Genomic DNA, 27,368 nt, shown 5'->3' with positions numbered 1-27,368 from the left:
CATTTCGGGGATCAGAGAGACCTTTCAACCAGTTTCCAGAGACAGTTCTGCGGTGTCCAGCTGTCCAGCTCCAGGGGTGGTGGTAAAATATGCAGAGGAAAAAGACACGTGCTCACGCCCTTCCAAATTAACAGGGGCTTTTGCAGAGCAGGGGACTCTGGGGCAGTGCCCTTCAGGGGGCTGCAGCCTCTGTCTGTCTGGAGCGTGGAGCTCAGCAGGGCAAGGGGCAACCGAGTAGCTAGACTGGGTGAGGCGAGGCTGGGTGCGCGGGTGACTGGGGGTGCTTCCCACTGTCCCGCCTCCATTCACGCCCAGGGAAGACGCGCAGGTATCCAAGGATAGCCGAGGATGTTTGCTGCGCTCTGAAACGGATGAAAGCCCGTCTTATTTCCACTGAGTGATTTAAATATTGCATAGCTCATTTATAATTGAATACAACTGTGGTGGCTCTTCCTGATTTTGAAGGCATTCTCTCCAAAAAAGGCTGTTTTGTTTTCTCTTTTGGAAATAAACATGAATTTGCATAAGAAATAAGGAGCCCGTGAAAGGAATCAATAAAATTAGCTGGAATTGGATTTCGCCCTTTGGATGCACGGCACGTTGCCATTGGGGAGATGGGGAGAGCCAGAGCCGGAGTCAGTTCAAAGAGAAGCCGCCCTTCGTGAAAGCATGACCTACTTCATGAAGATGAATATTTAAAATAAGAAAAGCTTTAAAATAATGCGCTTTACATTGGTGGACCGGAGCCCAAAATAACAGAGAAGCCTAACAAAAAGGCTGTCTTTTCAGGAATTGGAGAGGAGAGGACAGGCGCCCAGTCTGGGGTAGACCTCAGGAACCACGGGGACCCAGGGCGTGGAGTCTGCAGAGCTGGATTTATTTGAGCTACATAGGTTTTTGTTTTGCTCCTTGAGACTGTCTTCCTGGCACAGGAAATCTACCTGATGTTAATATTGAAATTAAACCTGTTTAATGTCTTCAGTTGCAAAAGTGAGTCAAGAATTTTTGGAGTTCCAAGTCTGGCTAGATCCAGAGTCGAGAGGCTGTGGAGTATGTGACTCTCTGCAGAGGTGACGTGCAGACCTCCCTGACTAGGTGTCAGCTGTCCCTGGACTTGGCTTGCAAGGACATGAGGGAAAACGGCTGTTTCCCTCACCTGAAGCCCTCCTCCGTCCTGCCTGTGGGGCCTTCTGGAGGTGGGGGCGTGTCCCACAGTGAGTGGGCCTTCAGCGCGGCTTGCTGGATGTCCCTCTGAGGAGCTGCCCTCTGCAGGGTTGTACTGACCTTATGAATCATTGTCAACTTTCCTGTGCAAATGGAAGTTGGTGTTCCACGCAGAGCAGCTCCTGGAGCCTGGGGGGACTCCCTGTTCGGCCACCACGGCAGTTCTTAGCAAGTACAGGTCGGTCGAATGACCCTTTTCCAAAGTGCTTGGGACCAGCTGTAGTTTGGATTTGGGAATTTTTTTGATTTTAGAAGACTCTTGGTTGAGTACCCTTACTCTGAAATCCAAAATCCTCCACCATCAAAATGTTTAGATTTCTCTTTTGGACTTTCAGATTTTAGATTTTCAGAGTAGGGCCACTCACTCAGCCTATAACTGAATTTGCTTATGAATAACACAGAGAGAACACCCATCAGATTTGTTCAGAAATCTCTATTTCTTTATTCCTTCTTTGGATTTTTAAAGACACTTCTAGCTGGGTATGATGGCACATGCCTGTAATCCCAGTGGCTTGGGAGGCTGAGGCAGGAGGATGGAGAGTTCAAAGCCAGTCTCAGCAAAAGCGAGGCCCTAAGCAACTCAGAGAGACCCTGTCTCTAAATAAACTAAAAACTAGGGCTGGGAGTGTGGCTCAGTGGTCTAGTGCCCCTGAGTTCAGTCCCCGGTACCAAAACCAACAACAACAACAAAAACCCAGCTCTATTGTGGCATAATTTGTATATAATAAGCCACACATGTGGAAAGAGGATGGGTTGGCAGGTCTTGGCATGTGCATAGTGCCATCGTCACCATGGTCGAGATCAGGAGTGCACTGTCTCCCCAGGCCCCCTCTCCACCCCTTCTCTGGCCACCACTGGCCAGCCTCCTGCAGTTCTACCTTACTGTGGTAATAGCTGTGCGTTCCTTGTCCACCTGGTTTCCTTCAGCTAATGGAGAGTGACCGTGGGCCACCCCTGTCCACTGCTGAGTGTATTCTGTGACATGGAGACACCACGGTTGGTTCATCCATTCTCCTGTTGATGGACACATGTCCACGTTTTGGCTCTTACAAGTAACACTGCCGTGGACCGTCACGTGCGCATCTCTGTGGACATGGCATAAGCTCCTGCAGTGGAGTAGCTGGAGTGCACGTGGAGTAGCTGGAGCGCATGTGGAGTAGCTGGAGCGAATGTGGAGTATGTCTGGCCTTTTAAGAAACCTCCGGGCTTATTTCTGCTGTGCCCTGAGCGGGGCTTGAACGTCCCTTTCCTGCGTTCCTTGTCCTCACTTTGACTGTTCAGTCTCTTTGGAGTGTGTCGTGGTTTCTCTCAGCAGTTCTGGTTCCCGTGTCCGGGGGCTGAGGATGCTGGTCATCGAGGGCTGGTGTGTCACCTCTCTTCTGGGTGAAGCTTCTTTTCCAGTCTTTGCCTATTTTTAATTTTTTTGTTCTCCCCTTTTTACTGAATTTTGAGAGTTCTTTATGTACTCGAGAGTCAGATCGCGACTCGAGGCTTCTCCAGTCCGCGGCTTGGGTTTTCATTCTTCTAGTTTTCAAGCGACAGATGGTTTAAATTTTGATGAAGCCAGTCGATCAGTTTGTTTTTCGGTGGATCTTGCTTTGAGTGTCGGATCTGTAACGTCTCCCCCCAGCTCATCCTCACAGACGCTTTCTTCCATGTTTGGCTTGATCAGTGGGATAGCCGCAGGTTCTAGTGTAGAACTACAGGCTGCTTTGAGTTAATTTTGTATACGATGCAAGTTATGGATCAAAATATCTTTTAAATTTTTCAAATGTGCACAAATGTGCAATCATTCCAGCATTGTTTGGTGTCTCCACAGAGGGCCTTTGTACTCTTGTTGAAAGTCAGTTTTCTCTGTATGTTTGGGTCTATTTCTGGACTTGGTATTTGTTACCGTTTAGAGTGAGGTGTCCCCCAAGAGCTCAAATGTGGGACATTGCAGGAAAGTTCAGAGGTGAGACGTTTGGGTTATGAGAACATTGATCTGATCAGTGCACTAATCCACTGATAGGGAGTGACTGGGTGGTGACTGCAGGCAGGTGGGGTGTGGCTGGAGGAGGTGGGTTCCTGGGCATGCACCTCTGGGATGTATATTTCGTCCCCAGTGAGCAGAGTTAGTTGTCTCTCTGCTTCCTGATGGGATGTCCTGAGCTGCTCTCCTCCACCATACCCTGCTGCCATGATGTTCTGCCTCACCTTGGGTCCAGAACAATGGAGCTGGCCATCTGTGGACTGTGACCTCTGAAACTGTGAGCCTCATAAACTTTTCCTCCACTGAAATTGCTCTTGTCGGGTCCTTTGGTTGCAGTGGTGAAGAAGCTAAGTCAATGTTCTGTCCTGTTGCTGTTGGTCTGTGTTTACAGGCCACACTGTCCCGATTGCTGTCCACTTACATACACATGGTGGAATGATCACTGCAGCCAAGCAGATCCACATACCGTCGCCTCACATGGTCACCTCTGTCTGGTGGAGGCAGGTAAGAGCCTCTGAGGTCCGCGCTCTCAGCAAATTTCCAGTGTACAATACGCTATTGTTAACTTCTTTATGAAGTTTTTTGCATTTCCTGAAAGTGAGATTTCTTGTGGGATTTGAGTTGCCGCCATCTTGTTTGGAGTGACCGTCTGTGTCCAGTGGCTGGTGGCCCCAGACGCTGTCCTGTCCTGTGAGTCCCGGGCACCATTACCACTCATCCTTTCATGTGGTTCTTTCTGTATTTCACGGTCGTTTCTTCCCACTCATGCGTCAACCATTGTTCGGCATGTGTCTTGAAGGGGACCCTCTGCAGCTCTCTGGTGTGGTCTCTGTGCGGCTGTCCCTCTGCCCTGGGAGCTCTGGCTGCCTGGGCCGCCTTGCTCCCTGTCGGTCCTCTCAGCCCAGGGAGCCCACTCTGTCTTCTGCGTTCTCTGTTCTTAGAGCACGGCTGGACACACTCTAGCAGCTCACCTCACTCAATGCGTCCCTTGGGATCACTGCGGTTTACTGACCAGTGTCTTTACCGCTGCTCTTTTGTGTATTTGCCTGATATTTTGCTGGTTCGAGTGGAGGGCAGGTTTGGTGCCTGTTCCTCTCCATCTTGGTTGGAAGTGGAAGTCACTTACCTTCTACCAGGTGGTCTCTTAGGTGGTGTGGTGTCCCTCTAGATGGGATGGTACCCAGCCACGCTCTCTGTCCTTTCATGTGAGCTCCAGTGTTGTCCACGCAGATGTCCTTTGTCTTGGATTGAAATCTATCACAACTTGACCACTGCCATTACTTTTTATTGCTTCTGTGTCCCACTTGATGGCCCTGTCTTTGAGGATCATAGCTGAGTCTTACTTAAAATCTTGCCCTGATACTAACTGTTGGCTGTGGCGTGAACAATGCAGGAAAGGGAGCGAGGTTTTCCTTTTCCCGGAGAATATACAGGGTGCTGTTTTCCCTCTTGCCTCTCAAAGGAGTAGCTGGAGAGACGTGTTCTGTTTAAAGGTTGAAGCTGTATTTAAAATTCAGCTTATTCTGAATTGAGGTGTGTGTGTCTGTGCCTGCATGGGCACAGTCGTGATAGGGTGCTTGGCGTTTCAGCCTGGGTTCAGGGTGGGTAATTGGGAGTTCAGGCGCCCCCAGAAAATTCAGTGTGCATTGATACATTTGATCTTCAGGAGAAACAGACTCATATGGCCCCAAACTTCGTTTTCTACTGAGAGTGTATTAAACAAACGCCATGAAGCTCCATAGCTATTTTAAGTATCCCCCTGTCATTTTTACTGCCTGGTGGCACAGATGGGGAGTTCCCCAAATATGCGATTAATAGCAAGCTTCTGTGGGAATTTTCTCTGCTTCAGGAGTGAGTTTGAGGGAGGAACAACATAAGAGAGAAAAATTAGGAGTGTCTTTATGAATAATTATTTTAGACAATTTAAGTCTCATTAAAAATATTCTCATTAGGAATATTTGATTTCCAATTACGTGCAAGTTACAATTGGGGGAGGTGAATCTGCTCCTTGTGGCAGGGCTCTGCTGGGTTATCTGTCATCAGTGCTTGTGGCCATCACCTGGTGTAATATGTAAAATGAATGCAGCCGGGTTTTTAATCTATTTGAACAACTTGGAAACGTGAATCCCACGGTAATGGAATCTGCTATGCAGCGCCAAAGGATTTGTTATTTTGTTTTTCCCTAAATTGTGAAGTTTTGGGCTATTTATTTTCGCTTTATTTGAAAAAGATCCTGGGACAATGCCAGTGACAACTTGGAATTACTTGCAATAATATTAGAAATACTCGCACGGGGCTGAATAGGGCTGTGCAGCTGCCTGGGGCCGACCTCAGGCCGGGAGTCCTCCCTGGGCTCAGTGATGGCTTTTCACCAGCTAATCTTTGTGCCTGCAGTTGTGGAGGGACAGGCCATGATATGAAGAAGGGAGGCATATGGGAGTTCTGCAGCTAGGATAACCTGATGAACGTGCCCAGGCTGATCTCGTTGGCCAGTTTTGGTTTCCCGTTTAGTGCACACTTTCCAGAAGGGTCGCTCCCCGGCCTCCCTCGCCAGCCCACCTGCGCCGCCATCTTGGTTGATTCTTTTCAGCTGTCGGGGTACTTTGTCAGGGGTACTGTCTGGGGTACTTTGCCGCGCTAACAACAGGGACACTTGGTGGAAGGGAATTGAGGGGTAGATGGTTGAAAACCACACAAGACTGTAGAAACCGGGATATGGGAAGAATATGGGAAGAGGGCAAAGAAGTGAGAGCGCACATGAACGCGTGCGTGTTCCTCAGAACCATGGATGAGATCAGCCAGGCTTGTGAGTGGATCCAACTCTATTCTGTCTCCACTGAGATGTCCGGCTGCCCCCAGGATGGAGAGCCACCTTCTAAATGCTTTTCAGCCCCAGAGACACCACAGTTACCTGCCTTCCAGAGGGAAAGCCACTGGGGGGGCCAGGCCGTGTCACCGTGCCCATTTCCACAGTGCCTCCTTCAGTGCTCCCTGAAGGGTGAAAATCTGCTAGTCTTAGAGTCAGACTCAAACTCAGGATCTCTTAAAGATGGAGTGACCTGATTACAGAAATCAGTAGTTAGAGGGGACTTTGAAATGTCCCAGTACAGAACATCCCTTATCTGACATGCTTGGGACTGGAAGTGCTTTGTGTTTAGACTTTATCTTCAGATTTGGAATTTGTGCACGGCCACCGTGAGATTCCCTCAGGGCCTAAGCGGGAAACCCATCTATGCTTCAGGTGCCCTTCACGCGCATCTCCTGCAGGCAGTTTCGTGTAGTATTTTCAGGCACCTGCATTTTGACAGTGACCTATCACGTGAGGTCAGGTGTGACAGAGAGTCAGTGGTCAGAAGCCTCTGGTCATGGAGCGTTTTGGACTTTGGAGTAGGGATGCTGCACTTTCTCTTCCTGTTGGTGTGAGATGGGACTTTTGCCACGAGGACATTGCTCTGTCCTAAGGGCCAGGAGAGGGACTTTGGGCAGAACTGAAAGCAGTGGAGGGGAGAGGAAGACGAGGAGGCGGGAGCCGAGCCGAGCTGAGCCGAGGATAGGACGGGGTTTGCCTTTGGCACGACAAGGCCACTGCATGTTTCTGGCTCTCACGATCGCTGTGGCTCTGTGCTGCGAGACTAGCTGTCTCTCCCTCCTGCGCATCCGCCTGCTGTAACACCGAGCCTGGGGTAGCTACAAGGTGCTGTCCAGGCCATCCCAGGAGCGCCCAGAGCTGCTCTCCATGGAGACATCCTGGGACCCACAGCTGGGGCAGTGCAGAGGTCCTAGGGCTGGCAGCACCATCCCTGGGGGAGCCTGTGCCCCCATGTCTCTGGGAGTTGCAGTAGGGCCTGCGCTGTGGGCCTGCTGGGTGCTATCTGGTGAGGGGCTGGGTGGTCCTGGGCTCAGCGCCTGCTGGGTGCTGTCTGGTGAGGGGCTGGGTGACCCTGGGCTTAGCACCTGCTGGGTGCTGTCTGGGGAGGGGCTGGGTGGCCCTGTGCTCAGTGCCTTCTGAATGTGTCTGGTGAGGGGCTGGGTGGCCCTGCGTGAGGGTGTTCTGTCTGATCTGTGGCCTCCAGAGTTGTCGTCTTTCTTATTAAAAGTGAGCCACACAAGCTTAAGAGTGGGGATGGTCTTTAATTGTACCCTCAGTACCTGGGACAGTGCTGGGCACAGAGTGAAGGCTCAGTCGCTGCAGATGGATGTGAGCTTGTGGAACCTGCAGCTGCCGTGAGTGGCTCAGGAGGGGGCGGGGCAGGGACAGACACTCCTACACCTGACCCCTGCTGACCCTCACCTGGGAGGTTCTCCCGTGCTGCTGGGACCCAGGGAAGGGCCAGGCACAGAGATGACAGATGGGGGGTGTCCTTGAGCCCTTAGGCAGGAGGGAGGTGGCGGTCAGTACCTGGAGCCCCTCACAGTGCTGACCCGAGGAACCAGAATCCCGACAGGATCCGCAGGAGGGACATCTGATGGGGACTTCTCAGCAGACACACTGGCACTGAGAGAGAGCCCTTGGCCTGTCGGGGACATACACCTGGGCAGGTGGCCAGGAGCCCTGGGGCCCGTGGGAAAGGTGGTTCAGCTTGGGGCCCTGGGCAGCAGCAGGAGTCACATGGGGCAGGGGCATAGCTGCCACCGGCAGGGGCTTGTATTCCAACTGTGGGGAGTGATGGAAAGTCGATTTTTATTTTTGGAAAGATTTTAGAGAGAAAATTTTAAATGTGAATAAAAAAGGAAAGTACAGTAATTGAACTGTAGATGAACCAGACCTCTAGGCTCAAGGTGACACTTCCGTGTGTGCATGGGTGTATGTGCCTGTGTGTGCATGCCTGTGTGTGTACGAGTGTGTATGTGAGCATGTATGCATGCATGTATGTGTGTGTGTATGGATGCATAAATATGTGTGTGCATGTGTGCTGTGTGTGTACATGTGAGCACATGTGCACGTGTATATATATCCGTACGTGTGTATGTGTGTCTGTGTACAAGTTGGCATATGCACGTGAACATGTGCATATGTGTGTGTATATGTATGTGTGTGCCTGTGTGTGTGTTTGTGTGTACCTGCCTGTATGTGTGCATATGTATGTGTGTGTGTTTGTGTGTACATGCCTGTGTGTGCCTGTGTGTGTGTGCATATGTGTGTGTGTGTGTTTGTGGGTTTGTGCATGATGGTGCGGGATTGAATCCAGGGCCTCACATGTGCTAGGCAATGCTCCACCACTGAGACTCACCCCTGGCTCCTGTCTTTCTACAGCCTGTCTGTCTGTCTAGTGGTGCAGATTTCCTCCCTTCTTCCCTCTATCCCTCCATCCACCCATATGTCTACCTATCTATTATGGTGTCCCCCATAAGCTCTTGGGTGAGACGTGGAGAGTTTTCGAGGTGAAGTGATGGGTTAGAAGAGCCGTGACCGAACCAGTGGATGAAGCCCCAGGGGGATTAACTGGGTGGTGGCTGTAGGCAGGTGGGGCTGGGGGAGATGGGTCCCTGGGGTTGTGCCTTTGGGTTTTTGTCTGTGCCTGCTGAGCATAGCTGTCTCTCTGCTTCCTGATGGCATCGTCCCCAGCTGCTTTCCTCTTCCACACCCTTCTGCCATGACGCTCTGCCTTACCTGGCCCCTGGGAATGGAGCTGGCCCCCTGTGGACTGAGACCTCACAGAGGTGAAGAGCTGACAGAGCACCTGTGGCCCTTCCCCTGTCCATGGGTTCATGCAGGAGAGTGGCTTGTGTGTATCTTAGAGGGTCCCTCAGGGGGTGTCCCTCAGGGGGCAGGTGGGGGTGGAATGAGAAGGCAGGGCTGAGTTTGGGAGGATGCATGAGTCCACCTGGGAACTACTGAGCCCAATGGCGGGCTGAACGACATGGTGACAGCAGAGTTGGCATGTGGAAAGCTCAGAGATGCTTATGGGGACATTCCAGTGACTGTGACTCTGTAACAAATTGTCCCAAAACTTATGGCTTAAGATAATGACGGTATTTATTTTGCTTGCAAGTCTGCGATTTGGGGAGGGCTTGGTTCTGTCCCCTCACTGTCCCCTGGTGTGGCTCAGAGGTGCGGGTCTGGATCTCCCGACTCCTGCTACTCGTGTCTGGCTGGCCCATGCTGGCTATTGGCTGGGGTCCACCACAAGTGGCCTCGGCCTATGGCCTGGGTTTCTCAAGGTGGGATCTGGATTGTAGGATGAGCGGTGGGAGGGAGTGCAGGGGAACAGGACTGGACTTGCTGACATGGCTTCGTGAGCCCTGGGTCTTCCCTGTGGCCATATTCTGTTCATCAGATTGGGCACAGTTGCAGAAGAGGAGGAGCCTGCAGCCTCCATGAGTTCAGGAGCCTGTGGGTCTAGAGGCACTGCCCAGCCATTTCAGGAGAGGATGGCTCAGCGCCCCTGGGGACTTGTTAGGAGATCCTGTGTCAGGACAGCTCCAGGAACTGAGCTCACAGTCAGTCCAGAGGCTAAATGGGAGCCACGGTGGTTGGGAAATGGCTGGCGAGTGTCCTGCGGGTTCCTGTGCTGGAACGTGTCCTCAGTGGTGAGGCTCAGAGGTGGTGGGCCCTTTAAGAGGTGGGGCCTCAGGACACAGGGGCCTGACCTCCAGGAGGGATAAGGTGTCCTCATGGGACCCTGAGTCAGTTCTCCTGAGAGCTTTGCTTAAAAAGGATGGTGTGGCACCCCCCTCCCTCTGCCTCCCTGACCTACCCTTGATCTCTCCTTCCTGTACACACCATGAAGTCTTCACTAGAACCCAGCAGAAGCCAGCATCATGCCCTTGAATCTTCAGAACTGCAACCTAAACTTTTTTCTTTATAAAGTACCCAACCTCAGGCATTTCATTATAATAATGGAAAAACTGGAGGATGTAACGGGTTTCTGTAGTTGAGTGAGGGGAACCAGGGCGAGTGAAGAATCTGAGGTGACATCTGGATTGCTGCTTTGTGCTTCTGGAGTGAGGATGTCATTCACAGAGAGGGCAATGTGAGTGGCAAGACAGGCTGTTCCAGGAAAGGAGAGATGGTGAGGACCCCTTGACTTGTACTGTGTCAGGACAGCTCCAGGACCTATGGGTCCTCAGATGCAGCTTCCTCCAGCAGTGGACGCCTGAGTCTACCGGGGGTTTTGGAGAGTTTTGCACAGGGGAGGGTCTCCTGGCCTCTCTGCCTCCCTCCAGGAGGCTGGTTGCCCTCCAAGTCCATGCAGAGGCCTGCGGCACGTGCTGCCCTGTGGAGTAAGGCGGGTAGCGCTCGGTGCTTGCTCAGTCCACCTGCAGGCTGTCTGCAGTCCTGGTGGTGTGCTGGGACCTGGAGGGACAGCGACTCTCTAAACGCACCGGCCTTACCCTAAAGAGCTTTGTCTCTCCCAGGGGAGAGGGAGCTGTGGCTGCCACTACATGAGCTGCAGAGGTGGCAGCTGAGGTGACAGAGAGCTACCAGCAGGAGCCTGTGGTGTGCGCTTGCTGGGTTTGTCCTTGCCTCCGGGTTCCACAGCGGGTGGCTGTTGCTGGTGTCCCTTCTGGAGCACAGAGGTCCCTTCTGTCTGAGAGGAGAGGCCAAGCCCTGGCCTCACACGTCACAAGCCTGTGATAGACGTTGGGCTCTCCTGGTTCCCCGGGCTCAGCACCTGGTCCCTTCCCTGTTCTCCACTCCCCAAGGCAGAGGCTACATCCAGGTTTCCCTGGCCAGTGCAGTCACTGGGGTCCCATCAGTCCCACCTCCCTGGGAACTCGGCCTCTGCTCCCAGCTTCCCATGTCCTGGCTCTGATTTAGGGTCATTTTCCCTGGGTGGCTCTGAGACTGGTGACTGAAAATCCGATTGCTTGCAGCTCATAGTGAACGTCTGTAATTCAAGTCAGGGGGCCCCAAGTGGGTTCAGAGAGGCAAGTCGCCCATCTGCCTGGCAGTACGGGCATTGAGGAGCAGGCATTGAGCTGCCCTGGGAAGGCCATGGGGCTGGGCGGACAGAGTTGGTGGAGGGGCGGAAGGGCTTTGGCTAGAAAACTAGCAGGAGTGGTGTAAGTCAGCAGCGCTAGTGGAAGACAGCGAGGAGGCTCCCTGTGACCCAGCCATCCCACTGCCGGGTGTGCAAGGGCCACGAGAGTGTGTTTCTGCATGCTTGCCCATGTGAACACACACGTAACTGTGTGAGGCTGTTGACTTTCATGTCTTAAAATTATTATGACAGTCATCTCATAGTTCCATCCTACCTGTTCAGGGACGTTGGTTGCTTTTTGTCAAGAACCCAGGGTGAACGGTCCATGTGAATCTCCAGGGGTGTCAGGGACAGGAGCTTGGTGAGTAGAATCTGCAGACTGGGAACATTTTTATTGAAGGCAAAACTCATGAAATATTTTGGAAAGAGTAATGGCACTTTTCAATCAGTACTAATCTTTGATGTGAAATAGGTACTTATTTCTATGCAAATTAAGAGAAACAAACTACAAAGGTAAGTATGGTGGCTTGCCAGATGACTTAGGGAATGGAAAATGCGTCATCTTCCAGTGGCTGCTGCTTATGTTTCTTAAAAATTCATTTATCCGTTTCTCACTAGTGCATATGAGTTGTACCGGGTAGTGAGTTTCCCGGGAGACTCCCACACATTCACGTCCATTCCCCTGTCCACTGCCCCTCCCAATGCATGCCCTCCCCTGCCGGCCCCCTTCCTGGTCCCTAACTGTCCCCTGCCTACTTTCAGGTCATCCTATTTATCCTTATTTTTATTTTGCTATTTTCTGCGTAGGAGAGAAAACATGGGATGCTTGTCTTTCTGTGTGTGACTTATTGTACTCCAAACGATGTCCTGTGGTTCCATCTAATTTTCTGGGAATGACAGGATTTCGTTTTTGCTTGTGACTGAAGAATGTGTGACTGGGTGTCCCGCCACCTCTTCCTTATCTGTCCGTCTTTTGATGGGCACCCAGCTGGTACCCTCCCTTGGCTGCCTCCGAGAACAGGAGTGTGCTGGTGTCTCTCTGGAGTGGGACAGTGGGGTCACGTGGAACCTTGTGCTGTCTTCTTCAGTGGCCCTACTAACTTACACCCCCCCACACAGTGTATGGAGCTTCCTTCCCCCACATTCTTGCCAACTTTTGTTATTTACTTTTTGAAAATAAGTCATTCTGACTGGGGTGAGATGCAATCTCTTTGGAGCTGAGATCTGCATTTCTCTAATGGCTAAGAACATTGAGTTCATTTCTGTATTTTGTCCTTTTAAAGCTCAGAGACCACTGTATACCCCTCATTGCCAGTGTCTCCACTCCTCCCTGTATATTTGAGATATCATCTGGAGTTCTTTCCTTCCAGGCTGAGGACATTTCCTTAGATTTTCTTGTAGATTTTCTTGCAGGTCTGCTTGAGACAAACTCTCTAATTTTGTTCCTTTGAAAGGGCCTCCATTACATTTTTATTTTTGAAGGATAATTTTGCTGCATATAGAACTCTGCATGGACAGTTTTTTTTTTTCCTGTGAAGCACTTTAAACATATCATTTTAGTGTCTTCTCCTCCATGGCTTCTGGTGACAAGTCCACTGTCATTTGTATTATCATTTCGTGTATGTAATGGATCTTTTTCTCTGTTTTCAAGATTTTTTCATGTGGCTTTCTTGATATTTTTCCTACTTGGGTTGTGCTCACCTTCTGGAATCCATGTTTGTCTTTCAACCACCTTATTTTTAAAGCCTATTTCTTGACATTTTCCCTTCCCCATTCTCTCCCTTCTCTCCTCTGGGATTCCATCTTGTCTCGGGGGTCCTGAGACTGTGCATTTCTCTTCAATATGTTTCCCCTTTGTTCTTAGAATGGCAGGGTTTCTATTGATTTGCCTTGAAGTTCACTAATTCTGCTACTGTCTCCAATCTGCTGTTCATCCCACTTGTTAGTGTGCTTTTCACTTCTAGAATCCTTACTTCGTTCATTTGTCATCGTTTTTAAATTTCGAAACCCAGGTCCCCATCTGTTCATTCATTGTATATGTATTTTCATGGAATTTTTTGAGTATATGTGTAATGCCTGCTTTAAAGTCCTTATCTACTAATTGCAGCATCTGGGTCATCTTTGGGTTGATCTTCTTTGAAACATCTTTTTCTCAAGAACAGGTTGTTTTCCTGTTTCTTTGCAAGTAGTCATTTTTGATCAATTCCTAGACATTATTAAATATATGTTATGGAAACTGTGGCTCCTGTCCTATCCCTTTCAATAGGACTTGTGTTCCAACAGACGATTATTTGGCTTGGACTCAGACTCCAAATTCAGTGCCTTGTCCGAGCTGGGCAGTGCTGATATCTCCAGTTATTTATTTCATCCTCCGGCTGCTGCTACCCACACCCAGGTCGCCTGTGGCCTCTCATATCTGCGTGTGGGTTCCCAGCCAGCCAGGACTCGGGTGGACGTCGTGCACAGCTGTTATACACAGGATTTCACCCCACACCTCATGGCTGTTTTTGTAGCCCCTGGGTTTTCTGCTGAAACCTCAAACTAGACAGCTTGTGCCTCTTTGGCCCCTGGATGGATTTATGTTGGAGAGGATGCTCAGGTAGGAGGCTGTTGAAAACTCATAAATCTAACCTGCTATGCTTGTTTCCAAGGAGGCTTCTGACAGTTTCTGCCTACTTTCCTTCAGTATCTTTAAATGAGTTGTTTTTTTTTTTTTTTTTTTTTTTTTTTCTAAATACAGTTCTGGCTTGATGATAGGTACCTGCAGGAAGGTTAGTCTGTAAAACTCCTCTGCTGTTACCGGGAGCCAGAGTCAACAGTGAGATTTTGGCAATTCTTTTTATAGCTTTATTGATACATAATAAGCCCTAATATTTAGACTGCATACTTTGATGAGTTTTCATAGATGTTCACCCTTGGGAACCCTCGCTGCATTCAAGGCGGCAGTCAGCTGGGAGTTTTATTAAGGAGTCCCATGAAGATGAGCCATGGGAGTAGGTGTTTCTCCTTGACCTGCTTTGTGTTCCCAAGGTTGTGTTCCAGGCAGTATGTTATGTGGTCCTTGCAATCCCCAGGTGAGTAGCATGGTGACATTGAACCCTCTACCTGTGAAAAACTGATGTGGGCGAGTTCAGTGGCTCACCATTCTCACAACACTGCCCTGTGTGCTAGCACACTGCACATCGGGAAATGCGTGCCTCCTCCTAGACACTGGGGAGATGCGTGCCCGCGCCCTGCAGGTCTGGGGAGATGCGTGCTCGCGCCCTGCTCACCTGGAGAGATGCTGAGCTGTGGCTCCAGGAGCCCATCTCATTTCATGTGTGGAGAGAAAGCTGTGTAGGTGGGATTGGGGGGCAATAGGTTGAAGGTGTAGAGTTTGGAGACAGCAAAGCCCCATGTGAGCCGAGTGGGGACTGCAGTGTGCCTGAGGGGGTGGCTGAGGAGCACAGAGACTTGGCACAGCCTGGGGAGCAGGTAGAAGGAGGAGGGTGGTGCTGGTGGGATGGGAGGGAGAAAGTGTCCTTTAAAGGAAGAGTCGAGAGGAGGAGCCAGGTGGGGGAGCGAGGGAAGGAGTGGTCCAGGCCTTTGTGTCCACTCTTGGCTGTGGGCTTCAGGTGGGATGGACACCTGGAACAAGGTGTGGCTTGGGCCCTGTGTTGGTCTTCTTTTCCTCCATGAGACCTGCCTAGAACACCTGGGGGTGGGGAGTTCAGTTGGCTCTTGGTGTCAGATCCAGTCTGTGGTCGGCGGACTCCATTGCTCTGGGCCTGCAGTGAGGCAGAGCCTCATGGTGGACATGGTGGCACAGGCAGCTCATGGCAGCCCGGGGAGCTCTGGTGCAAGGAGCTGGGGATGACATGATCCCCAAAGCAGCTTCCAGGAATCCCCTGCTCCAGCCATACCCACTGCCTGTGCTGCCACCCGCTGATCCCTTAGTCCACCAGGTCATGAAGCCCTCCGTGGATTAGCCCCCGATTCGCTGCAGCTCTCATGACCCAGTCACTCCAACCCTGCACGTTCTGCATCATCTCCACAGCAGCATCCGGGGACACCCAGTATTCAAACCACAGCATGCCCCAGGGGTTCACGTGCCGGGCGCTTGGTCAGCAGTGTGGAGATGCTGAGAAGGGGCAGAACCTGCTAAAGGCGGGGTCTCTAGGGAGCTGCCTGGGCCATGCCCACCCTGTGACAGGATGAGTGAGTGTCCACAGCACTGTGAGGGCCCCTAGGGGTGGGTTAGTTCCTGAGAGAGTGGGATATCGAGCAGAGCAAGCCTGGCCCCTCCCCACTCTCTCCTTTCCTCTCTCTCTCTCTCTGTGGGGCCTGCTCTCGCTCTCTCTTCCTTTCTCACAAATCTGAACCTTGTGTGATGTCACCATACTGTGACACTGCCACAGGCTCTTCCCAGAGGCCAAACATATGGGGCCACGTGATCTTGAACTTTCAGCCTCCAAAATGGTGAGCTGAAAAATCTCTTTTCCTTCTAAAGTGCCAGCCTCAGGTATTTTGTTATAGCAACAAAAATGGACTAAAATAGTAATTAAAAGTTTTGTTAAAATAAATTAATTGGCTGGTGATAGGGATGAGGGGTGAGGCTTCCTTCTGTACCACTAAGGTAACACTTCCCTTCCTTGAATGTGCATCTGAATCACGTGGAGGGCAATTATGGGTGTCACCTGAGTTTCTGACTCAAGGGTGGGCTGCCCCACAGTCTGAATTTTGACTAGGTGCAAACACTGCCAAGTTACACTTATGCCGCGGGCCCTGGGCTGTGCTTTGGGGACCTTCACACATTCCCCTGCCTGTCCCTGTGCTCCAGAGCTCTATGGCTGCTCTGAAGCAGGAGTGTCGGGGAGTGTTTCACCCTCAGGCTTGTCTCCTGGAGTCGACAGGCACAGAGGTGACTTAGGATCATTAGTCACCATGTAATGTAAAATTTATTTTATTACCCACTTGAGCTCCAGAGCCCAGAGCCTTGCTTCTGGAGCCCCTGGGGTCACTTGAGAGCGCTGCATCTTCTGCGACAGATTCCCTGTGAGCAGACGAGGAGACCTCCCCTGTTACTGCAGAGGCTGAGTCCTGGGAAGGGCAGCACTGGCCGGCTCCAGCAGTGACCGTGGGGGGGTCCTCCTGGGGCTACTTCTTAACCAACAGTAGAATCGTGACGTCACATGTCATCGGGAGGGTGTTCTGGTCATCCTGCCAGTTTGTCGGAGTCTTCTTAAGCTGCTGCTTAGACGCAAAGAGGAGACTGTTCCTCTGTTGGGGTCCCTGTGTGTTTTCCAGATTCACATGCTGTGCCTTTGCAGGGGGAGGGTCACTTTTCTTTAAGCACATCATGTGCATTTCATGCCAATGACCGCAGTAGTGACCACAGTACTGACCGCAAGGCTGGCAGGGCACTGTGGGCCTTGCTGATTTCATGATTCCTCTCTGGTGCTATGAACCAGGGGTGCAGAGTGAGGAGGTGCAGCTTCCCAATTTAATGTCAAGACAGAAACTGAGCAGATAGTCACCCAGGGCCACCATCGTTTCTCAGGGGGCTGGGCCTGGGCACGTGAGGGCACGCGTGCTCTCTGCTGGACAGCTTAGCATTCCGCCCAGCAGGATGAGGCAGCGGGGGCCTTTCTGTCTTCCTACAGCTCTTCCCAGGACAGCTCTTGAAGACAGGCACTTGCCTGGCTCCACCCTCCGGCCTGACCCGATGTGCCTTTGAGACAGTGTGGTCATCCCCCCGTCCCCAACTCTCCTCCCGGTGGCAGGCCTTTTATAAAGTCTCCACATGCACACTTTTGCAGAAGGTCCTCCTGGGCTCACTGAGTTCCTCCCTAGGAGTTTCCATCTGGGGTGACTCTCCTGGGTGAGAATTCATTCCAGGCACTGCTCCCCAACACCCCGAGGGCTGACCCAGTCGACAGTTGGTTAGGGTTTAGCTACGAGGGGTTCCCCTGGGAAGCTCTGCATGAGACTAGGTGGACTGTCCAGAGGTGAAATGATCCGATCACGAGAACTGTAATGTCATCAGTGGATTAATCCATTTGATGGATTAATCATTTGAGTGGCGTACTGGATGATAACTGTAGGCAGGTGGGGTGTGATTAGAAGAAGTAGGTCACTGGGGTGTCCCCTTTGGGGACTCCTTGCTCTTGCTCTGTGCTTCCTGGCTGTCATGAGCTGAGCAGCTTTGCTCTTCCAGGCCCTTCCACTATGACGCTCTGCCTCACCTGAGGCCCAGAGCCATGGAGTCGGCCAACCAGGGACTGAGGCCTCTGAAACTGTGAGCCACATTCAATTCTTCCTCCTCTAAGTTTTTCTTGTCAGGTATTTTGGTGACAAAAAACTAATAGCACAAAGTTCTCTTGGCCTTCCCCCAGGCCAGAACCCAGTCTGCTGATGTCCTGGGAAAGCCAGCGCACAGGACTGGGGATGTGCCCCTTGCACACGGGGCCCTGGGTTCCATCTCCGGCACACGTGCGCATGCACGTGCACACACACACGGCCAGAGACAAAGCAGTAGCAGTAAGAACTACCATGTGGTGCCTTAGGCTGCACTGTGTCCTTTCGATTCACATGTTCAAGATCTGACCTCCAGGACCTCAAAAAGTAACCATATTTGGAGGACACATCTTGAAGGGGTAATGAAGTTAAAATCATGTTGTTCTTACAACCAGAGGCGACTAGGATGCAGAGGAGCTCAGAGGGAAGACACGGGAGACACCTGCCGTCTACAAGCCAAGCAGAGGCTGCAGCCAGTGCCGCCTGCGGCGACTGGGTCTCAGACATCTGGCCTGAGGGACTGAGAGCACTTGGTTCCTGTGGCTCAGCACGTGGGTGGCAGCCTAGCACATTAAGGCACGGGTCAGGCATGGCGAGGACTCCTTGACTCTGGACTGTGTGTACAGCCCAGTCAGTCGACCTTGGCTGCCATTCCAGAGCCACTGTCTCAAGGCCTGCAGCTGGTCGGGGAAACGAGGAGGGAGGGGAGGGTTAGAGGTGGGGCTCTGGACCTGGAGCCACCCTGCTACACAGCCGTGGGACCCTCAAGGCTACCCCTCAGTCTCTGTGTCTGAAACCCGGGGCTCACAACTGCAGCCAGTCACAGGGTCACTGTGAAGTCCCAGTGCCAATCTAGGAAACCAGGGCTCCATCGAACGAACCCTCGGGAGGCCCAGGGAGCTGTTGGGAAGATTGGTTTTGTGCCCTCCAGGAGAGTCCAAGAATCCCTTGCGCCCTCTGAATCAAGAGACATTAGTGACGCTGGGGGTGATCCTTATGTCCCATATCAACCACTCAATCTAGGCTCTCCAAAGGCAGTCAGTCCTGCAAGAGAAGAAACTGAGTCACAGCCCCAATTTTGAACATAGAGGACTCTGCTTTTTGATGGATCTTTTAAGTCCTTAAATTTATATTTATTTTTTCTGAATAACCCCCCTCCACACACTTTTTATTAACCAGAAGCTAAAATGGCATCCCTCTCTGGTAGGGTTTGGATATGGAGTGTCCCCGAAGACCCCTGTGTGGAAGGCTTGGTCCCCAGCTTGGCACTCCTGGGTGTATGGTGGGAGGTCTGGGGTCATTAGGGCCGTGCCTTCGCGGGGTACTGTGGGGCCTCAGCCCCTTTCCCTTCTTTTCTTTTTGCATCCTGGCCACAGGGTGACACTTTCGCCATGTGCTGCCACCATGACATGCTGCCTCACCCGGGCCCAAAGCAGTAGGGCCTGTGGATCATGGAGAGAAACCTCCACAGCCATGAGCCGTAGCAAACCTCTCGTCTCTTTAGGTGGATTACTCCCAGTGTTTGTTGCAGTAACAGTCAGTGACGGGCATACTCTCCCTCCCCTCCTTCCTTCCTCTCCAAGTGGGGATCACTTACCTGCTGGGTCCAGATCTAGGACCCACATGGGCCAGCTGGGAAAGCTTCGTGCTTAAGAGTGCCCTCTCTCTGCTTCTTCTCCCTCTGCTGTAGCCCTGAGTGGATCAAGACCCCACCCCCTGGGGCACGCCAACACTTATTATCTTAACTCTTCTCCTGTGGGCACTTTGTGGCCTTCAGGTCCTAGCTGGAGAGTACAAGAGCTTATACTGGAGTTTGTGCCCAGCAGGTGGACAGGCTCCTAGGATTCACTCCCAATCCCCTCATGCCAACCAGACCTCACTTGCCATTTGGAGGTCAAATGGACCTCCAAACCCGATTTCCTAACCGAGGGGCTGGTGGGTATTGTCTCCCCAGGCAGCACCAAGATGAGGGAGGGATTTGGGCCTCCAAGAACAGAGGCAGCTCCTGTCTTGTGTGGAGATGCTGCTGCCCGGGGAAAGTAAACAGTGCCCCTGAGGCAAGGAAGGCTGGCTTTGCCGCAGCCTGGCAACTCCTTCTCTGGAGACAGAGCTCGAGTCTCTCTTCTTCTTCCCAAAGGTAAACATGCAGGCAGAGCTCCCAGCCTTCGACCCAGGTCCCCTGTCTTGTTTTCTCTGGATTTACTATTTTAAGGCAAAGCTTGAATCTCTGACAGATGCACCCAGCTGCACCCTCTGCAAAAAACAGAGCTGTCTCCAAGTCTTCGTCGGCGCCTTAAAACTGTTGATTGAGTAAGAGAATAATTCAGCAAGGGATAGAGCGCCAGAGAGAGACGCAGAAATCTCTGTGGTCAGTTCTGCTCTCTGCTTGCTGTGTTTGTCTCACTGTTGTCCATTGCCCTTGGTGTTGTTAGAGGCACAGCCGCACTCATGCACTATCTCCCAGCCCTACACGCCCTGCTCTATCCACTGTGGAGTTCTGAGAGTCCAGTTTGTGTTTTGAAGTCCGTCAACGCTGACCTGCAGACAGACTGCTGCTGTCCTGCTCTGTCTCAGAAAATGACACCAGAATGGTGCTTCCCGCTGAGGGTCAAGTCACTCTCAAGTTGAAATGTGCACAGCAAAGCTTGGGGCACATCGATGAGTCCCTGGACACATGTGTGTCTCATAAGAAAGGGGAGCAGGGAGGGTAGGGAGGGCCTTTCTGAAGGGGCCCAGTTTAGAGGTCAGGTGCAGTGTGGCATCTAAGGTGCGTGTGTTGAATCATGTTATGCAGCTCTTGCAGAAGGAAGAAAATGAAGTTTTGAAACAGGAAGGAGGAGAGGACTGGGCAGAGCTATGTCCTCCTGGAAGGCAGCTTGTGGGGTGGCCCTTGGCTGGGGAGTTGCTCCCTCCGTGGGCTGCAGGGATGGCATTCCTAGTGTGTAGGGTTAGATAAGACCGAGGACTGGCTGCTCTGTGGGTCTCAGGCACCGGAGAGAAGGGTCAGTCGAAGAGAGAGGGGTTGGAGGAATGGTGACCACAGAGTGTGGGCCAGTGGTTTGTGCCTGGAGGAAACAGGCCTTGTGATCATGGGTGCTGTGGGCTCTGTGGAGGCCCCCGGACCGTTTTGGGTGGGAGAAGGTTGGTCTCACTCCAAACTTCCTCCAGAGCATCTATGGTTTGGGGTTTTTTGTTTGTTTTATCTTGGCTATATCTTATAGGACTATTTGAACAAAAAAATGTAGATAAAGTAAAACCATTGTTTTCCTGTGAAATCTCAAGATCTGAGACCTGGCCATTAGGAACAGTTGGTCATGAAGAAAAAGTATCTGCCCAAGCTGGCCTTGACTGTGGATGTTAAATGAAGGCCAAGATGCACAGGGTCCAGGAGGGGAAACAGGTCCAGCTCAGAGCTGAGATTCTGCCCTTGTGTTTCTTGGAGGAAATGCGGAGTTTTAAAACCGAGATGTGCTCCGCAGAGCCTCAGTGTGCAGTTTGATCTGTTTGGACAAACGCATACTTCACATGGCTGCCCTCCACCAATACACGGAACAAGTCCTGCCCCCCCCAAAATCCCCGTCCCTTCCAGTCGGCCCCCTACAGCCTCCAGAAGCCACGCTGTTGTGATATTTTTAGCCATGGATTAGTTTTCCTGCTGGAGAGCTCCACACGGCCAGATTACACAGCAGCCTCCGGTGTCTGTGATCCGCCTCCCCAACTCCGCATGTTTTTGTGTTTATCTCTGTTGGGGTCTGCAGTCCTCTTCTGAGCCCAGCAGATAGTAAATATTTCAGACTTGGCAGCCACCAAGGCTCCATGGCAGCTCTGAGGAGCTGTGGCTGCTGCAGGAGAGGAGCTTAGACAGGATGCAGCTGACCAAGGGTGGCTGTGTTTCAATAAAACTTTATTTTAAAAAACCAGGTGACTGGTCTGTGACACAGAGGAGCTGAGCTCTGATGCAATGTCTGTGGTTCCGTCTGCAGAACCGTGTGCTGCTATCACAGTTCATCCATTCTGTGGATGGACACTCCGACCGTGTCCATCGTTTGGCGATTATGAACAGAGCTGCTGTGAATGTTTTTATAAGACTTTTTCATGCTAAGTGACGATTTCTCTTGTGTCAATGCCTAGGAGTGGAATTACCATGTCACGATAGGGGCACATTCAGCCTTACAGAAACTGCACCATTCTGCACATTTGTTGGCAAAATCTGAGTGTTCCGTTGCTCCTCCTCCTCCTCGCCTGTGTTTGTCGGGCTCGGTCTTTTCCATCTAGCCACCGTCACGGGCATGGACTGGCATCTCCCTGTGCTCCGCACTCCTCCTGAGCGCTTCAGCTGCAGGGTCGTGTTATTCTGAGGGGGCTGGAGGGGGGCCTCGCGCTGCGCTCAGCCTCTCAGGCACGGACTGGCCTCTGCACAGACCTGAGGGGTGACGTGGATCCTGACAGGCGGCGACAGAGGCATCTTGGTCTTCAGTCATTACCTGCCTCAACAGTCAGTGGGAATCAGGCTTTGGGGGACGAGGCAGAAAGGTAGACCAGGTAAAGGCCTCGGAGAAGGGAAGGAGGGCAGAACTTCACGCGTCCTGGAGGAGACGTTGGGTCTGGAGGACGTTCTGCCATGGGCTGCTCCCGACAGCGGCGACCACAGTGGCTCCTCGATGCCTGCTGCTGCCCTAACAGCGTCCACACAGAGCTCTTCCTTACCCACTCCCCTAGCAGGGGCTGATCATGGAGTCTGCCCTTCCCTGAAGTGCTTCCTCTCCCCACAGTGGTGCCAAACCGCAAGGTTGGGCCTGTCTCCTTAATTATGTAAATGAGGGGTTGGAGTTATGCACTCTGATTCACTTACTAAACTCGAGGCTTGGAAGGTTGATTGGTCCAGATTAGCTACCTCCCCACCAACCACCTGTACTCGGCCACCAGATGTGCCTTTAAAACCCCCGAGAGCAGACCCTGTGGACATCCCTCTCCAGGGTCCCCTCTCCAGGACCCCCTCTCCAGGACCCCTTCTCCGGGAGCTATGCTTTCTTCCTGTTGCTCTAGTTAATCCTGTTTCATTGCTGTCATCCTGTGTGTATGGATTTTGTCTTTGAATTTGCAAGACAAGGAACCCCCCACTCACACTCCATGGGACCCCATTTTCCCCTGAAGCCCGTTGCCTCTTTGGGTCTAAACACCCATCTTTGGCAGTTTGGTTCCGCAGGTTGGCAGGTGTCAGGGCCCTGCCTTTCAGAGCCTGGAGACCAGGCAGGCCCCTGTGTAGGACGCCCCCCTGGACTCCTTCCTGCCACGTGGTTGGTGCCCCTCCAGGGAGTGTTTGTGTTTGGAGCTGTGGAGTTTAATTTGTGTCAGAAAATAGCAGCATTCCTATTTCATTGATTTCCTTTTTGCTACTTTCATGGAAGGGAAGAATGAAAGCTGGGAAATTAGCTACAGAAATAGCAAGTGAATAATAAAATAATGTGTTGCTGGTGCTTGTGCAGCTGAGAGAGGAGCCATGTTTTCCTGCCTTTTGGTCCGTGTTGACATTTCTCGGTTTCTCGGTTGGTGTGGTGTGGTGTGGTGTTTGTTTCTCGGTTGGTGTGGTGTTTAGGAGATATAAAGATTTCTTGCCTCTGTACCTAGTAATACAGGTAACCCTGTGCAGGAGTTTTGAGCAGAAGTGGTGGTGTTTTGTAAACGAAGAGTCTGAAGGTCACAGGTTTTGGACTTGCCCCAGGTCACTGGGCATGGACTGTGGTTCTAGTTCAATAGGCATTTGCAACCAGTTTCTTGATGGGTCACAAGATGTTTTCATTATTATGAGTTTTACCCTACCTAGGAAAAGGGGCTTTGGGATTTAAAAAAAAAAAAAGAAAAGAAAAAAGAAAAACAGAGGTTGGATTATGAAGGTCAAATAAGGTTCTTCCCAGGATTGTGATGGTCAAATAAGGCCCTTCCCAGGAAGGCAGCATCAGAACTGGAGGAGGGAGAGGGCATAGAGGGCTTCTGGGGAGAGAACTATGCATGGCGCTTCCTCCTGCCTCGAGAGGCAACTTGGCATCATACTGCTGCTTGCTGGGGAGGACAAGCACAGGGTGGGGACACCCCAAGCACTGGGCATGTGTCACCCTGGCTAAGTCATCTAGTGCCCCTGCTGCCACCACTCACCTGAACCATGGGTTCTTAGGTATGATCTCCTCTCTCCCTCCCAGCCCTGAGCACTGCTTGCCATCCATAGCAACTGCGGGTTCCTGGTTTAGCGCCTCTCTTGGGTTACAGGAGCTGCCTCGTGGGAAAAGCAGCAGACACCAGCAGGCCTCAGTGCTGCGGCACCAGCTCACCTTGTGTAGCTCTGTGGGAGCCAGGTCTTCAAGGAACTGGAGGGACCCAGAGATGGGCGAGGGCTGTCTGTCCCAGGGCCTGCAGCACTATGACAACCTCCTTCTTACCATTGCACCATCTTTAGCTCCCAGCACGTGAACTGAGGTAGGAATGTTTGCGTAGCTCTGGCCTGGGGCTGAGGGGTGAGTGGGGAGACCAGGGTAACTCCTGCGTATTGAGCATGTGTTTTGTGTCTGATGCCTGCTCAGAGCTTTACATCCATTACCTGGTTATATGCTTATAACAGCTCTGAGGTTTGTCTTCCGTGACTGTGATGAAATATCTGAGGTTGACTACTTGGTAAGGGAGAGAGGTTTACTTAGCTCACAGTTCTGAAGTCTCACGGGCGTGGTGCTGGCCACAGCTCAGCTCTGGTAAAAACTTCCTGGCTACAGTGTAGCATGGTGGGAATGTGTGTGAGAAGGAGGGATCACAGGTGGGACTCGGTCTCTTAACATCACCACCCTGGGGACCAGGCTTCCAACCCAGGAACCTTTGGGGGACAGACTCAACCATTTCCAGCCATGACAGGTGGGTGCCATGGAAAACCCATTTTACGGGTGAAAGCTTCCTAGAATGTTTAGTGAAGCATCCCAGGCAGCAGAGCTGGGACCTGAGCCTAAGCTGCCTAACTTAATCAGTACTTCAGGAGGAGCCTTGATCACCCAAGTCGGTCAGCCTGTGTGCCTCGACATTTAGGACCAGCCCCCAGCCTTGGCCACCGAGTCGCATTGAACTTCCCCCAGGGGACACATGCCTCTTGTCCTCATGGCTGCTTGAGGGCTCGTCCTGTGTGGCTCCATGGAGAGGGGGCTCCTGAGCACTTGCTGCTATGCCCTCGAGGGCTTTGCCTCTGCTCCTGCTTTGTCCCCTTCCACTGCAGTAAGTCACAGCCATGGTACTACTTGCTGGATGCTGTAAGTGCTAGAGAAATAGCAAGCCTCCAGTATTCTTGGAACCCAACGTACCTGGGTTTAAAGCCTGGTCACGCCACCTGGCAGTGTGTGGCCTCGAGATGGTCAGCTTCTGACAATCTTATTTCTCATCCGTAGAAACAGAGATGGAAACACCACCTTCTGTGGACCCGGCTGTGTAAAGTGAGGAGTGTGCACACAGGGCCGCAGGTAGCTCTTCTGTGCTGCAAGAGCACTAAAGAACCCTCACGGGCTCCCAGGATCTCCGTGAGAACAGAGCGACCTCTGTGCTCCCAGCGTGATTCCCTTTATTCATTGAGTTAGGCTCCGTGCACTCTGGTGGTTTTGGTGATTTTGAGTCTATTTACTACACGTGACCTTATGCTAGAGAGACGGAGAGGAAGCCAGAAGGCTGAACTTCCAGAATTTTCTCTGGGGACTCCTGGTCAACTAGCAGTAAGTGGCAGACGCTAGCAGTTAAGTGATGGCTACAAACAACCCCCCCCCCCCTGCCCCCGAGAGTGAAGACATCATGAGTAACTCTGCCTTAGCTCATGCAGATTGGGAGGACAGCTACCGAAGATTGGCAGACTCTTTCGGCCAAGTCCAGAAGGCTTGGTCACCAGCTGATGGCGCTGTTGGGAGGTGGGGTCTAGTTGAAGGAAGCAGGTCACTGGGGGAGTTCCCTCGAGGGGTATGGACAGGCCCCTTCCTCTCTCTCTCTTTCCCCACTTCCCCACTGACAGGAGGTGAGCAGCTTTGTGATGTGTACACCATGAAGTTCTGCCTTCTCACATGCCCAGAGTGACAGTGACCATGGAACCTTCGGCACTATGAGCCAAAATAAATACTTCCTCCTTTAAGGTTGTTATCTCAGGTGTTTTGTTACAGCAGCAGAAATCTGGCTAACGCAGAGGACAGCACTGTGGTCTTGGTTTCTGCAGGTGGAATAGCTGAGACTTGGTATCAAAAGAATTGTCCTATCTGAATTTCTCCCAGAAGGTCTCTGTGTTTTCCTTCAGAGAGGCTTTATTTTTGCTCCTTCCTCATTTCCCCCTCAACTCTGATCAAAACTAAGTGTGGAGTTCCCTTAATTTATGTGCTGGTTTTAGAATGAACTGGAACATCAGCAGGCTTTAGAATGATCCGGAGGGCTTGTTTTACACAAATTGCTGGCATTACCCCCAGAATTTCTGATTCATTAGTTCTTGGTGGGGCCTGAGAATTTGCCTTCCTAAATTATTCCCAGTTGCTGCTGGTCCTGATTATGCTTTGAGAACCCTATGCCGGCCATCTCTTCTCTGTTGAGAGTGACTCATCTAAGCACCTCACAGTGCAGTTCATACCCTGAGGAAGTGGCAGGGCCTAAAGCCTCCTCTAGAAAGCAAGAACTCTGAATTTTTTCTTTGGAAGATCTCATAAGTGGTGCATTTGTTTTCCATGGGGTGTCTTTGGCTTGCTGTCTTGTTTGGCTGTGTTCAGAACACCACTGTTCTTCCTTTTGCAGTTTTTAAAACCCACTGGAATGTTTAACTGGTTTGAGCAGTGGATTAAGATTCATAATTATCCATCCATCCCCCATCCACCCACTCACCCAACGTAAGGTGCTGTTAGACTGTAGAGCTGTAAGAAAAACTGAGACGGTGTCCCTATGCACAAGGAGTTCATGGTACGCAATAGAACTCTTCTATCTTGTCTCCCTTCAAGCTAAATGTGCTTCCCCTGCTTTCTAGTGACTTGAGATGTTAGTTGATCCATTCAATTAATATTGACCCTTCTTGTAAACACACCTCTCTTTAGAAAATGCTTTGAGAAATCTGCTGACTTCTTGAAGTCAAGGCACCTTGGGTTGAAAATCAGTTCCTTCCAGAGAAACTTTACAGGGCCCCTTGGTGCTGATGTCAGAAGAGTCTCTGAATAACAATGTCATGACTTAGAAACCTCTGAGCTCTTACCGGCTTATCTTCAGAGACGTGTGACTGCTTCAGCTGGTCCGGCTGGTGGCCTGCAGGGTACTCTGTGCAGTGAGCTCTCCCCCGCAGGCTGTGTGCATGCCCTGTGGATCGTCCCAGGGCACCTTCCCAGGGCTCCGCCGACTGGGCGCACCTGCCACTTACTACTATGTAAGGGTACCTCTCAGGCTGCCAAGTGCTGCTGCTGTGAATGTTCTGGATGGTTCCTAGAAGCCAGCTTTACCGTGATTAATCATTCTGAGTGTCCCTGCATCTGCAAAAGTGTTAACAAGTTTGAGTATAGACTTGGGTGGAAATGGCCTGATCATTTATGTCCCCCCTCCGTCCCATCTGTGTTTAACCCCCGGAGCTCTCCACGTGGTGAGGTCACCAGGGGTGCTCAGTCTTCTCTGCTTCTCTCCCTTCTCCCCATCTGGCCAGTGTCTTTGCTCCAGCGTGGCCCGCATGGCTCCGCGAGTGTCCAGAACTCGATACACCTCTTTACTGCTGCTGCATCTTCCTTCGCTGGGTGTCAGGTCATGTCCATTAGTTTCAGTGGCTCCTCCTGCACCGGCCTCTACGGCACAGAGCAGAGCCGACTCTGTGTTCTGAATTGCTTACGTTTAGATGATGTTATTTATGCTTTACTGTCCTTACTGTTACAGTTTCAGTGACTCTTGATATGATTAGTCACACCTCTCAAGGAATTGAGCCAATTTAATTGTCTCTGCCAAAACTG

General features: G+C 51.5%; 1 protein-coding gene across 1 annotated transcript in view; it reads left to right on the top strand.

Moving 5' to 3' along the window:
- The window catches only part of GALNT17 (polypeptide N-acetylgalactosaminyltransferase 17), a 352,801-nt gene that overhangs the window by 23,130 nt on the left and 302,303 nt on the right, over positions 1–27,368 (top strand). The gene's annotated exons all lie outside the window — the stretch shown is intronic.

The sequence above is a fragment of the Spermophilus citellus genome (genome assembly GCF_964194105.1).
Source record: "Spermophilus citellus genome assembly, chromosome: 6".
Classification (NCBI taxonomy): domain Eukaryota; kingdom Metazoa; phylum Chordata; class Mammalia; order Rodentia; family Sciuridae; genus Spermophilus; species Spermophilus citellus.
This window is presented reverse-complemented; position numbering and strand designations above follow the sequence as displayed.